Below are 12,810 nucleotides of genomic sequence, written 5' to 3' on the forward strand. Positions count from 1 at the left end.
AAGGATCCCTAGATGAAGGACCCAAGACTTGGACCAAAACTGCCAAAACAGTGTCCAATTGGCGAGCTAATCGACGGCCAGTCGACCTGGTACGTCGTTTGTACAAGAACCTATACAAGTTGAAAAGTTTCAACAGACCAACGAGAACTCACCAACGTCCCGTTCCTTGACAAATTGACCGTTGGTTGGTCCGTCAATTGTGGCTGTCCCAAAAGCTACAACTCTGCTTGTTAAGTCTTGTGGTGTTTTGTAAATTCACCCCAACTCTTTTATGACCCTAGGATGATATTTTTAGTGTTTTTAATTTATATTAATTTAATTTTAATCCCTATACCTAGATAATACCCCTCACTTAAAATATTCAAACTCCCTCTCTATAGAAGACTCTCTCAAAGTCACCATTGGAGTTAAGACTAAAGGAAGGAAAGAAGGGGATGGTTTGAACGTGTATCTACATAAAAATTAGTGGGTTTCCTTTTATTTGAGGTATGATCCATCCTTGAACCCTCTTCCATTCAAGGAGTCATTTCCAAAACATTTAAAAAAGGATTTTTAAACTCAAATTCCTTCTACCTTTGATTTTAAGTATGGATCTTCTTATAAAGGTGTTCTAATGATTTAACAATGTTTATTCTTGTATGAACTGATGATTTTCATGTTAAAAACCTAATGGAATTTTTTATATGCATAATTCAAACATTATGCTTAAGAAATGGATTAAATAAACATGTTTAAGTAGGGTCTGAACTTTGGTTTTCTTATGTTATTTTGTTTTAGCTACTGTCCTAAGGCACTTAGTATGATGAAATATTGATAAATTGGTTAATGGGTGATGATGGTCTGGTTATACGGTGAGTTGTTTATATTGTGAAATCCTTATGATAAATTTCACTTGAGTTGTATGGTCCACCTTCTTGGTGGTGGTGTTCATTTGATGAACTTAATATTACTTAATACATTTTGTTAGTGTGTATTTGAAGGCTTAGTATGTGAAATGAAGTGATATTGAAGATAAGTCTTGTCTTGTGTGTTGTGAGGTTAAATTGTATCTTTGGCTTGGATTGTGGCTAGGTAAAGTACATGACTTTGTAAACCATGTAAAGTGTGTGAATTGACGAATGTAAGTCTAAAGCATATATAGAAACTAATTTTAATGAAATGATGCTTATATGCAAGATGTGCTCACGATGTACACACACACAACTAAATGAATGTATTGCTAAGTTGAGTAAGTAGAGGAGTCTTAGAGTGAACACTCTTCGTCAGTTGAGATGAAGTGTTTAGTAGAAACCTCACTACAGCCTAAGAGATTTCTAAGATAGGTCGGAGGAAGAATGCCCTTGGTGAGTTTATATGTGGTGTTCACTAGTTATCCTTAGCCTATAGTTTGAAATGTTTAGAATCCGTGGGATTTATTTCTAGCACAGAGTAGATATGAAGGAGAGGTGGTTACACTTCGTGAGTTGAGATGTTGTATTCCAATGTACCTCTTGAGATGAGTGCTCCTCGTTAGTAGACAATGAGTTACTTAATATCAATCTCCTTATCCCTTAACTACGTGCCCACATAGGTGTAGCTATTGGAACAGCCATGTAAAAGTTATAAAAAATGACCTTACTCTAGGCAACTGAGGATCCTTCATTCAACAAGGGTTAATATAGGGATTCAATGTCTAGTTCTCATGGTCTATGTCAGTTAAGCTAATTTACACAAAAAGAATTGATTGAACTAAGTCTTCTAAAGGAACGTGCTACTTAGGGTAGGTGGTGGTATGAGAAGCTATCTATCCATTGCACTAGGTAGGACATTCTAAAAGGGAAGAAATGGTGCCAAACCTTCTAAAAGAGTGTACTACTAAGGGTAGCTGGTGGTATGGGACGCTATCTACTCAAAGTAGGCATTCCGAAAGGGAAGACATTGGTGTTTTGTTAGGGGTTCTTCCATCGTATTGCTAGTGAGTGGGTGTTTTTTCTCCCGAGGTGAGTATGACGAAAGAGAGGAAGTCTTGAGGGTCTCTTTGGTGTGTATTGAAGGAGGTATGTGAGTACTTCCTTCATATCTTACCTTAGTGAATCTTAGGATGACCTTTGAAGGAAACTCCTACGGAAATGATACTTATTCCTCATTGGTAATACTTTGGAAGTTCACTATCTTTGTAGTCGTTTTAGTTCACTGTAATGTTTGGTCTAGTTTATTTTACATTTGGTTGTCATTGTAAAGTGTTCATTTCACAACAAGGGAGCAGCCCCTAGAAGTAACATAGCGTACTTGACCTCTCAGAGGTCTTGTACAAGCCCATAGTTAAGATTCATCGCATTGACATAGTAAATATAGCGGAAAATTTAGAACTTTTCATAGTACATCATATGCTAGAAACTTTACCTCATATTGATATAAAATATAAGTCATAATACATATATAGACTCTAAGTCTCTTTGCCACCTTAGACTCAACAACATTAGAATACATTAGGGACAAGGCCCTTAAAACATAAACATAAGAACAATATTTAAGACTTTACAGTAAACCATAACATAGGAAGTCATTGGACTTAAGGATTCCTTTCTTTGATATTGGGAATTACATATCTATCTCCTAAATCATATAGATATCCATTTAAGCATCCATAACCTACACTTTGTGTAAAAAGTAGAGAAGAATGGGATTAGTCAAGAATGCACTACGTATGGCAACCATGCAAAAACATGAATTTTAAAGGGACATTTTCTTGAAATCATACTTCATGCCTTTTTGAGTAAATCTTTATAAAACCTTTAAACAATAGCATTTATATCATTCATATACTTCATATAAACACAATCAAAGGCCAAACATCATAGAAAATCACATATAGAATTTAAGTCCCATTTGAGGTCACTTTACAGTGAGCTCATTCTTCTTAACAATGAACTATTTTCCTTTTTATTCATTAACTTCCTCAAGTAAACCTCTAGTGATACTTGTGTCAACGCATCACCTTAAGGCCACAAGAAAACATCCATACAATCTATAGAAGGTAACACATACCATCATAGAAGTATAGTACAACATAGACATAGTTAAGTCAAGACCTTCATCATATTGTCAACAAGATCAACATCATGCATAAAGACTCGTATCATGCACATCTTCATATCAAGTATAAAAATACTACAATGTTATGCATAAAGAACACATACATAGTGACATGAATTAGAACACCTTCCTAGAACTTCCTAAGGTGCTACTTGTGCAATGTCTAGATGGTTTCATTACTTTCACCTATCCTAAGTAACCTCCCTTTAGTCCTTCTAGTTAGGGTCCTAGTCCTTTACTTCCTTTGTTCATTATACTTTAGGGAAACTATAGCCTTAACCAACATAGAGCATGTGATGCAAATCACGGAATCCAGTGTCATAGAACCCCACACCGAAAGGAGGTTGTCTACCAGGAAAAGTAGAACCAAATGTGACGTAGCTGTCGACATGGATCCACTAACTAGTATCCTATGGTGACAACATAGTTATGGAACTTTGAGGTACATGTGAAAACCCTCTTTATGACAAGATTAGGCATTGTAGTTATTAACTTATGGAAACCCAATTTATGCGCATTAAGGAATAGTAGTTATCAACCTCATGAGATTTATGGTTACCTACCTATCTACTATAGGAAGTGACACACACTCGTACTCAAGTTCGCTCTGTTCTAAGCTAAGTTTCCTTCATTGAGAGCCTTTATTATATTTCTACTTTATAAAACAAAGGTTTGGGAGAGTCATCCCCTTATATGCTTAACTCATTGGTCATAGATGAAAGTTCATCAACCTAAATAATGTAAAGAATCTCATCACATGAACATAGCATATGTAAAGCATCATCTACTTTAGGGTACACATGAATACACCATTCAAGGACCCTCTATTGACTAGGTCTTCATACATGTGTGAGTATATACATATGTGTGAGAAAATCTTTAACATAACACATTAAGACACACATGTTCATGCATATATATTCATACATATAGAAACCAAAACTAAAACTATCCTATCAAGGTACACATGTGCAATGCATCGGCAAATTCCCATACCCTTGCCCATACTAGTACACCTATCAAGTCATCCTAGCTAAGGAAACACATATCATGGTTTCATAAACATCATATTAACATGCATAGTAGTAGACACTAGTGAATATGAGAACTACTTTTCATTTAGACATCATGACCTATACTACTTGTAACTTGTATGTAAAGGAAGTGTGTGTGTACATTGGTCAACATGATCACATAATGGCTATCAACAACATATTGAGGCAGCCACCCTCTTAGACCATAATATCTTTCAAGAATAAACCAAACAACACACAATAGCAGAGGATATAAGCCAACTTCATATTACATTTAAGACTCCTAACTTGTGCTATTCATAAATTAACATAGGTAATGGATTATTAACCATTCTTATCTTATCAATGGAAGCATCTACACATTACACAATATGAATATACACATTCTCATACAATAGCCATACAACCTAGATCACAACAAGAATATGAAAGTAGGCATAGGCTACACATGGTATCATCATAGGCACATGATCATATATTCATCAATTTTCCTTCATGGAAATGGTCGACACATATATAGATTAACAATAAAGCAAACACCGCCACCATAAGTGGACCATACCATACAATTTCATACAAGGCATCAACTACAATACTATAAGGAAAGTAGAAGAGATAAGCATTCTTACGAATTTCTCACCCTTTGATCATAATTGATCCATACACCTTGTTCATATTCAATTAATATATAGGGAAGTAGTTAAATGTACTATAATCAAAAAAGGAACCATGTACAAGTTTCTACAAGATCATACTATAAGATAATACAAGGCATCTCACATGTACTAGGAAGTAGAGAGTCCTAGGTAATCAAATAACCTCCCTAGCTTAGTTCATCAATCATCATCTACCAATAATATACATTTAGGGTAGTAGACAAATATATATAAATCAAATATAAATCATTCTTCATCTACCCTAGAATTAAGATAACATAATGTTCATTACACCATTCAAATTGTAGACTAGAAGAACCTAGGTCAATTCATGCCAAGATTCCATTTCATTGATCATAAATTCATACCCACAATCCATTAATATCATCAATATAAGGGAGAGGTAAGGACAATATAATTCTACACGAAATACTACGACCATTGTTATAACCTTTAGATTAAAGTGAACATGTTATTTATGACATCCATGGAGAGTAAAAGAATCATAGGCTAACAAACATTGATCAATCATGAAATCACTTATTTACAATTCATCAATAATATCAAATTATGACAGTATATACAACAAGCCCTACACAATCGAATTCCCCATTAAATCATCAAAAGACCAACATTACAATGAATTGTGGAAAACTAGACTAAATATGTTCAAATATTCATACATTGATTTACATGGGTAACTAATCAAGGATTAACCGTCAATATACATAATTAACAGTACAAATAAGAATATTAACATAATTGAATCACAAATCGACATGCATAAGATCAAGATCATAAAGTCATACATAAGCTAAAACCGAGTTTGTAAAAAAGCATGGGTTCATCATGCAAAAGGATTGAAAATAATGTCCAAATAAGTATAAAATCATAAATACATTCATATTATTCTTTTGAAATCAATTAAAGAAAGAACCTATGGTAAGATTGGAGAAGGAGAACTGTGATCATGTAAACTCTTTCGAAAATATTGCGAATAACTCTCTCGATGGAAGGATAAATAGAGATGAAGGATAACCATACCTTTATATACATTAAAATATCTAAAACATAATTATTCATCCATGTAAATACAAGCTCCAAGCTGTTCTTGAGCTTCACCAACAATGGAGGTTGTAGAGAGAATATTTTTAGAGGGAAAGGCTTTAATCATGTCGAGGGATTTGAGAATAGTTTGATCATGTTTTATATAACTTATACACACTCTCAGATATATAAATGAACCTATTACATTCATTTAGGACGTGGGGTGAATTTCCCATTCACCCCTTAATTAAAATAGACGCAGACCGTAACTTACAGACCGCCATCGACGGAGCCATCTACTGGTTGTTTGTCCGTCGACGGGCCATGCATTGGCTTCCTTCATTTGGTCCTTGTCCAACTTTTTTCTTGAGACCATTATAAGCTAATTAAAAATTTACGAGACCTCACTAATGGGCCGTTAGTTGACCAACTGGCCGTCGTTTGGTCCGTCGATTGACATTGCCAAGGCAGTGTTTCGACCAGTCTTCGGTCCTTCTTGTGGGGCCTTTTGCGGTTACCTATAGAAGTAGTACCCGGAAGTTTACAACGTAATCACAACCCTTAATAAGTTGTATACCTTCCACGTAAGTTTTACCCAAATCAAACACCTGCAACTCGTCAAAACAGGATTGAGACACAGGTTAAGCGTCTTAAGGGCTATCTTTTGAATGCCTTGGACGTTCTTGGTCATTTGACCTACAAACTTGTCAAAAATTCATATACCATCTTTAAAAATCATTATTGAGCATTTTAACACTTAATAAGATCATGACACACATTGTATAAACGCACATGGACACATGAGGCACATAGGCGACTAGTCCTCAAACATTTTGGTCGTCCCTTGACGTTCGACTTTCAAATCACTTCAAACATTACACACTTCTTCCAAACCATATTATAAGTCATTTTAGGACCTTATAACCTTCAGACATACATGTTATTCTCTAGATACCCTAACTCATTATGGGGTCTTACAATATCCCCCACTTGGGAACATTCGTCCTCGAATGACACTTAGGGCTCTTTAATTACAACAAGGACTTCAATGCATCATAGAGCAGTTCATTACATTTATAACAACATGAAATTCTTTTAGCACTCAATGCACACAAGCAAACAAAACCATTACTCACTCACTCTTTAATGCATCAAACACAAATTCTCTTATCATGTTCAGAGGAGGAAAGTCCTTCTCCAAATCATAACATGGTCCTTACACCTTAATTCATTAAGAGATCATCTTGCAAGGCCACAAATAGGCAAATTTAATCAACACTCATGAAGAAATTGAGGAACTCATACTTCAATGCACATCGACTTGAGTTAATTGAATCAACAAAGATCTTCACTAGTCAGACCTAGTGCCATGAAGGTCATATTCAACCATACCATTATTAGTGGTGTCCATGGAGGAATGTCCTTCTCCTCAACACACTTACATGTATAATGAGTTCAAACCTAAGCAAGGTACATGTCAATACCTTTTTAAAAATGAGATATTCTCAACTTTTAACCAAGAGATGCTCATGATTCCATCCTAGTGAAGTATAAATGGTAAGTCACACCAAGCACATCACAACAATTAGGAAGTAATTTCACAAAATATCATTTTCAAATATAGTAGTCGCTTTCACAGTAAACATATTTTGAGAAGAATCACACAAATCATAGGCACACACATGACAACTTAGCTAAACATACTTACACTTTTCAAGATTGAACCTACAATTATGCATTTCAAATCATAAAAGTCACATAGTTTTTAAGAGATTCAATAAATTTCATTTGAAAGAGACTCACCTTTCCATTATAAGGCTAAACATTACAACTCACAAGTGACTTCTACCATGTTTCGTATCTTGCCTGATGAAGTCAAATGCACAACTAGCATATAAAGATGCAATTTAACATGAGAAAACTTAGATTATATCAAAATTTTTCTTTCATGCACTTTGGAACATTCATAATATCTTCAATGTAATGTCAATCATTACATACCAAACATATAAGGTCATGTAATTCATACTTTATGCAAAACTCTTATTCATGGACAAGCTTACTAAAAATTCAATAGATTCATGTTCAAGCCAAAATAGAAGGTCAATGGTAGAAAATATCTACAACCTTCCTACTCCATCACCATCCCCCACTTAGGGTAAACCCACTTAAGAGCAACTTAAACCTACCTTATTAGGATCTTACCTAAACAACCTTCAATTTCATCACTTAAACGTGATTACAACTTTTGGAAGGATTTACATTAATTTAACATAGGAGCACCAAGGTATTCTAAACTTCATCTCCTAAGAAATTTATCCCCAATTCTAAAGTTAGGTCATCTAAGTCAACCACATATGGTTTTCATACAATACAATAGAGACCAAGGTCATACATCATTAGGGAAAAGAATATAGGAGACTTAGACTTAAGGACTTTTTCTTTTCTTTCAACATTAATGTAAGGTAACTTCTAGGTCAATCAAACAAACATCATCACCCTACATAGATAAGAGTACTACTCTCAATTCTGGGGAAACACCAATTCCAAAACATGAAGGGACTCACAAAACAATAAAAAGTTAGAAACAAATCTATGACTCATCATGCCATAAGACTCTCATTCTTCATTCCAAACAGAAAATCTCCTTTTTTTACATTCATTATCATGTTTATATGAATCAATTCTATACACATTTCGACAACATCTAATCAAAGAACAATTTATTTGATTTTTCAAAAATCTTACAGTAAACTGTCTTATCATTACCGCGAGCATGCTTTCACATTTCAAAAATGCAACTTTTAGGCAATTGATAGGAAAAGCATGACAATATGAGATATAAAACTTTACCAAGACAAGCATTGTATCATATCATCTAGGATCAAGTCAATACAAAAGAATCCAATCCACCACATGTACACACAAAAAAACATTGAAAACCTTTACGTACAAAATCTTAGGGTAGCATGCTTCCGTAGGTTGTTACTAAGCATTTTAAGTTCAAATCGTAGTATTAGGCTACCATCATGTAAAACCATATAGGAACACATCATTCCAAAAGAATTTCATTGTCAACCAAAATAACTCCTAACATGTTTTAACTATATCATGACATACATTTTTCAGCATAACATGCTATTTCACATAAGCTTCATATATAGCAATAATTGGCATCACATCATCAAAACATACCAAAATTCACCTTCACACATACTCATTCAAACCATAAAACAAAGATAAGCATTTAAACTCACCTTTTCTCCCTCAAGCATAGAGAACAATCTCATCCAAGCAATCATATCTAAAAGACCACCGTACAAGAAAACATAAGCGAGAGATCTTATAGAGTTAAGTTCTATGTCACGACATGAGAATGATGAAGAAAGGAAACTCTATAGCCCTATAGACTCTCGTACAATTTGATGTGTCGCGACTCACTACCAATGATACAAGACTCTACTAAACGTGGCAATAAGAGACTTCTTAGACCCTAAACCTCTTTTAAAAACCTCGTGCTCTGATACCACGTTTTTCACAACCGGGGAGCACCCCCTATAAGTAACATGGCTTACTTGAAAGGTCTTATACAAGCCCATAGTTATCATTCATCGCATTGATATAGTAAATTTAGTAGAAAATTTAAAAATTTTCATAGCACATCATATTTTAGAAACTTTACCTCATATACATATATATTATAAGTCATAATACATATATAGACTTTAAGTCTCTTTGCCACATTAGACTCAACAACATTAGAATACATTAGGGACACGGCCCATAAAACATAAACATAAGTACGATATTTAAGACTTTACAGTAAACCATAACATAGGAAATCCTTGGACTTAAAGATCCTTTCCTTGAGATTGAGAATCACATATCAATCTCCTCAATCATATACACATCCATTTAACCATCCATAACCTACACTTTGTGTAAAAAGTAGAGAAGAATGGGATTAGTACAAGAATGCACTAAGTATGGCAACCATGCAAAAACATGCATTTAAAAGGGACATTTTCTTGAAATCATACTTCATGCCTTTTTGAGTAAATCTTTATTAAACCATTAAACAATAGATTTTACATTATTCATATACTTCATATAAACACAATCAAAGGACAAACATCATAGAAAATAACATATAGAATTTAAGTCCCATTTGAGGTCATTTTATAGTGACGTCATTCAACTTAACAGTGAACTATTTTCCTTTTTATTCATTAACTTCCCAAGTAACCCCCTAGTGATATTATTTGTAATGCATTACCTTAAGGCCACAAGAAAACAGACATACAATCTATACAAGGCAACACATTCCATCATTGAAGTATCGTACAACATAGACATAGTGAAGTGAAGACCTTCATCATATTGTCAACAAGATCACCATTATGCATAAAGACTCATGTCATTCACATCTTCATCACAAGTAGACATATACTACAATGTCATGCATAAAGAACACATACATAGTGACATGCATTAGAACACCTTCCTAGAACTTCCTAAGGAGCTACTTGTGCAATGTCTTGATGGGTTCATTACTTCCACCTATCCTAATTAACCTCCCTTAAGTCCTTCTAGTTAGGGTACTAGTCATTTAGTTCCTTTGTCCATTTTACTTTAGGAAAACAATAGCCTTAACCGACATAGACCATGTGATACTAAATATCGAATCGAGTGTCATAGATACCCACACCGAAAGGAGGTGGTCTACCGGCCAAAGTAGATCCAAATGTGACATAGGTTTCTAGGTGAATCCACTAGATAGTATCATATGGTGGCAACATAGTTATGGAACTAGGAGGTTCATGTGAAAACCCTCTTAATGCCAAGATTAGGCATTGTAGTTATTCACTTATGGAAACCCTATTTATGCCCATGGAGGAATTGTGTTTATCCACCCCATGAGATCTATGGTGGCCTACCTTCATACCATAGGAAGTGACACACACTCATACTTAAGTTCAGTCGGTACTAAGCTAAGTTTCCTTCATTGAAAACCTTTAGTATATTTCTACTTTATAAAACATAGGTTTAGGAGAGTCATCCTCTTATATTCTTAACTCAAAGGTCATAGATGAATGTTCATCAATCTAATTCATGTAAAGAAACCCTTCACATGAACATAGCATATGTAAAGCATCATCTAGTTTTGGGTAGACATGAATACACCATTCAAGGCCCCTCTCTTGACTAGTTCTTCATACATGTGTGTCTATATACATATATGTGAGAAAACCTTTCACATAACACATTAAGACACACATGGTAATACATACATATTCATACATATAGAAACCAAAACTATAACTATCCTATCAAGGTACACATGTACAATGCATAGGCAAAGTCCCATACCCTAGACCATACTAGTACACCTATCAAGTCATCCTATATAAGGTAACACATATCATGCTTTCATAAACATCATATTAACAATCATAGTAGTAGACACTAGTGAATATGAGAACTAGACTTCATTTAGACACCATGACCTACGCTACATGTAACATGCATGTAAAGTGAGTGTATGTGTATACATTGGTCAAGATGATCACGTAATGGCTATTAACAAAATATTGAGGGATTCACCCTCTTAGACCATAATACTCTTTACAGTATAAACCACACGACACACAATAGCATAGGAGACAAGCCAACTTCATATTACACTTAGGACTCCTAACTTGTGCTATTCATGAATTCACATAGGGATACATAGCTAATGGATTATTAACCATTCTTATCTTATAAATGGCAGAACCTATACTTTACCCTAACATGGATATACACATGCTCCTACAATAACCATACAACCTAGATAACAACTAGAATAGGAAAGTAGGCATAAGATTCACATAGTATCATCATAGGCACATGTTCATATATTCATCAATATTCCTTCATGTCCATGGTCAACACATATATAGATTGAGAATAAAGTAAATACCGCCATTATAAATGGACCATACCACAAAATGTGATGCAAGGCTTCATCAACTACAATACTATAAGGAAAGTAGAAGAGATAAGCATTCTTACAAATTTCTCACTCTTTGATCAACATTGATCAATACAGCTTGTTCATCAACAATTAATAGGCTATAACCTTTGGATTATAGTGAACATGTTAGTTAAGACATACATGAAGAGTAGAAGAATCATAGGCTAACCAACATTTTTTAATCATGAAATCACTTATTTATAATTCATCCCTAATATCCAATTAATACACTAGATATAAAAATCCCTACACAATCGAATTCCTATTAAATCATAAAAAGACAAACATTACAGTGAATCATGGAAAACTAGTCTAAATATGTTCAAATATTCATACGTTGATTCACATAGGTAATTCATCAATGATTCACCATATATATACATAATAAACAGTATAGATAAGAATATTAACATAATTGAATCACAAATCGACATGCATAAATCAATATCATAACGCCATACATAGGCTAAAACCATGTTTGCGAAAGAGAATGGGTTCATCATGCAATAGGATGGAAAATACCGTGAAAATCAGTAGATAATCATCAATACATTCATTTTGTTCTTTTGAAATCAATTTAAGAAAGAACCCATCGTTAGATTGAAGAAGGTGAACTTTGATCACGCAAACTCTTTTGAAAACATTGAGAGATGAAGGACAAACACAACTTTATATGCATTAAAATATATAAATCTTGATTATTAATCCATGGAATTCCAAGATCCAATTTGTTCTTGAGCTTCACCAACAATGGAGCTGTCACGACCCAAAACCGAGCCGCGACTGGCACCCACATTTACCCTCCTATGTGAGCGAACCGACCAATCTAAACCTTAACATTTCAATTTAATATCAACATAAAGCAATGCGGAAGACATAAACTCATTAATAAAAGACAATTCAATAACTTCTAAAATTCAACATCTATTATTTCCCCAAAATCTGGAAGTCATCACCACAAGAACATCTATGATCAAATTAC

This window comes from Solanum pennellii, chromosome 3 (genome assembly GCF_001406875.1).
Source record: "Solanum pennellii chromosome 3, SPENNV200".
In the NCBI taxonomy this organism is placed as follows: Eukaryota; Viridiplantae; Streptophyta; class Magnoliopsida; order Solanales; family Solanaceae; genus Solanum; species Solanum pennellii.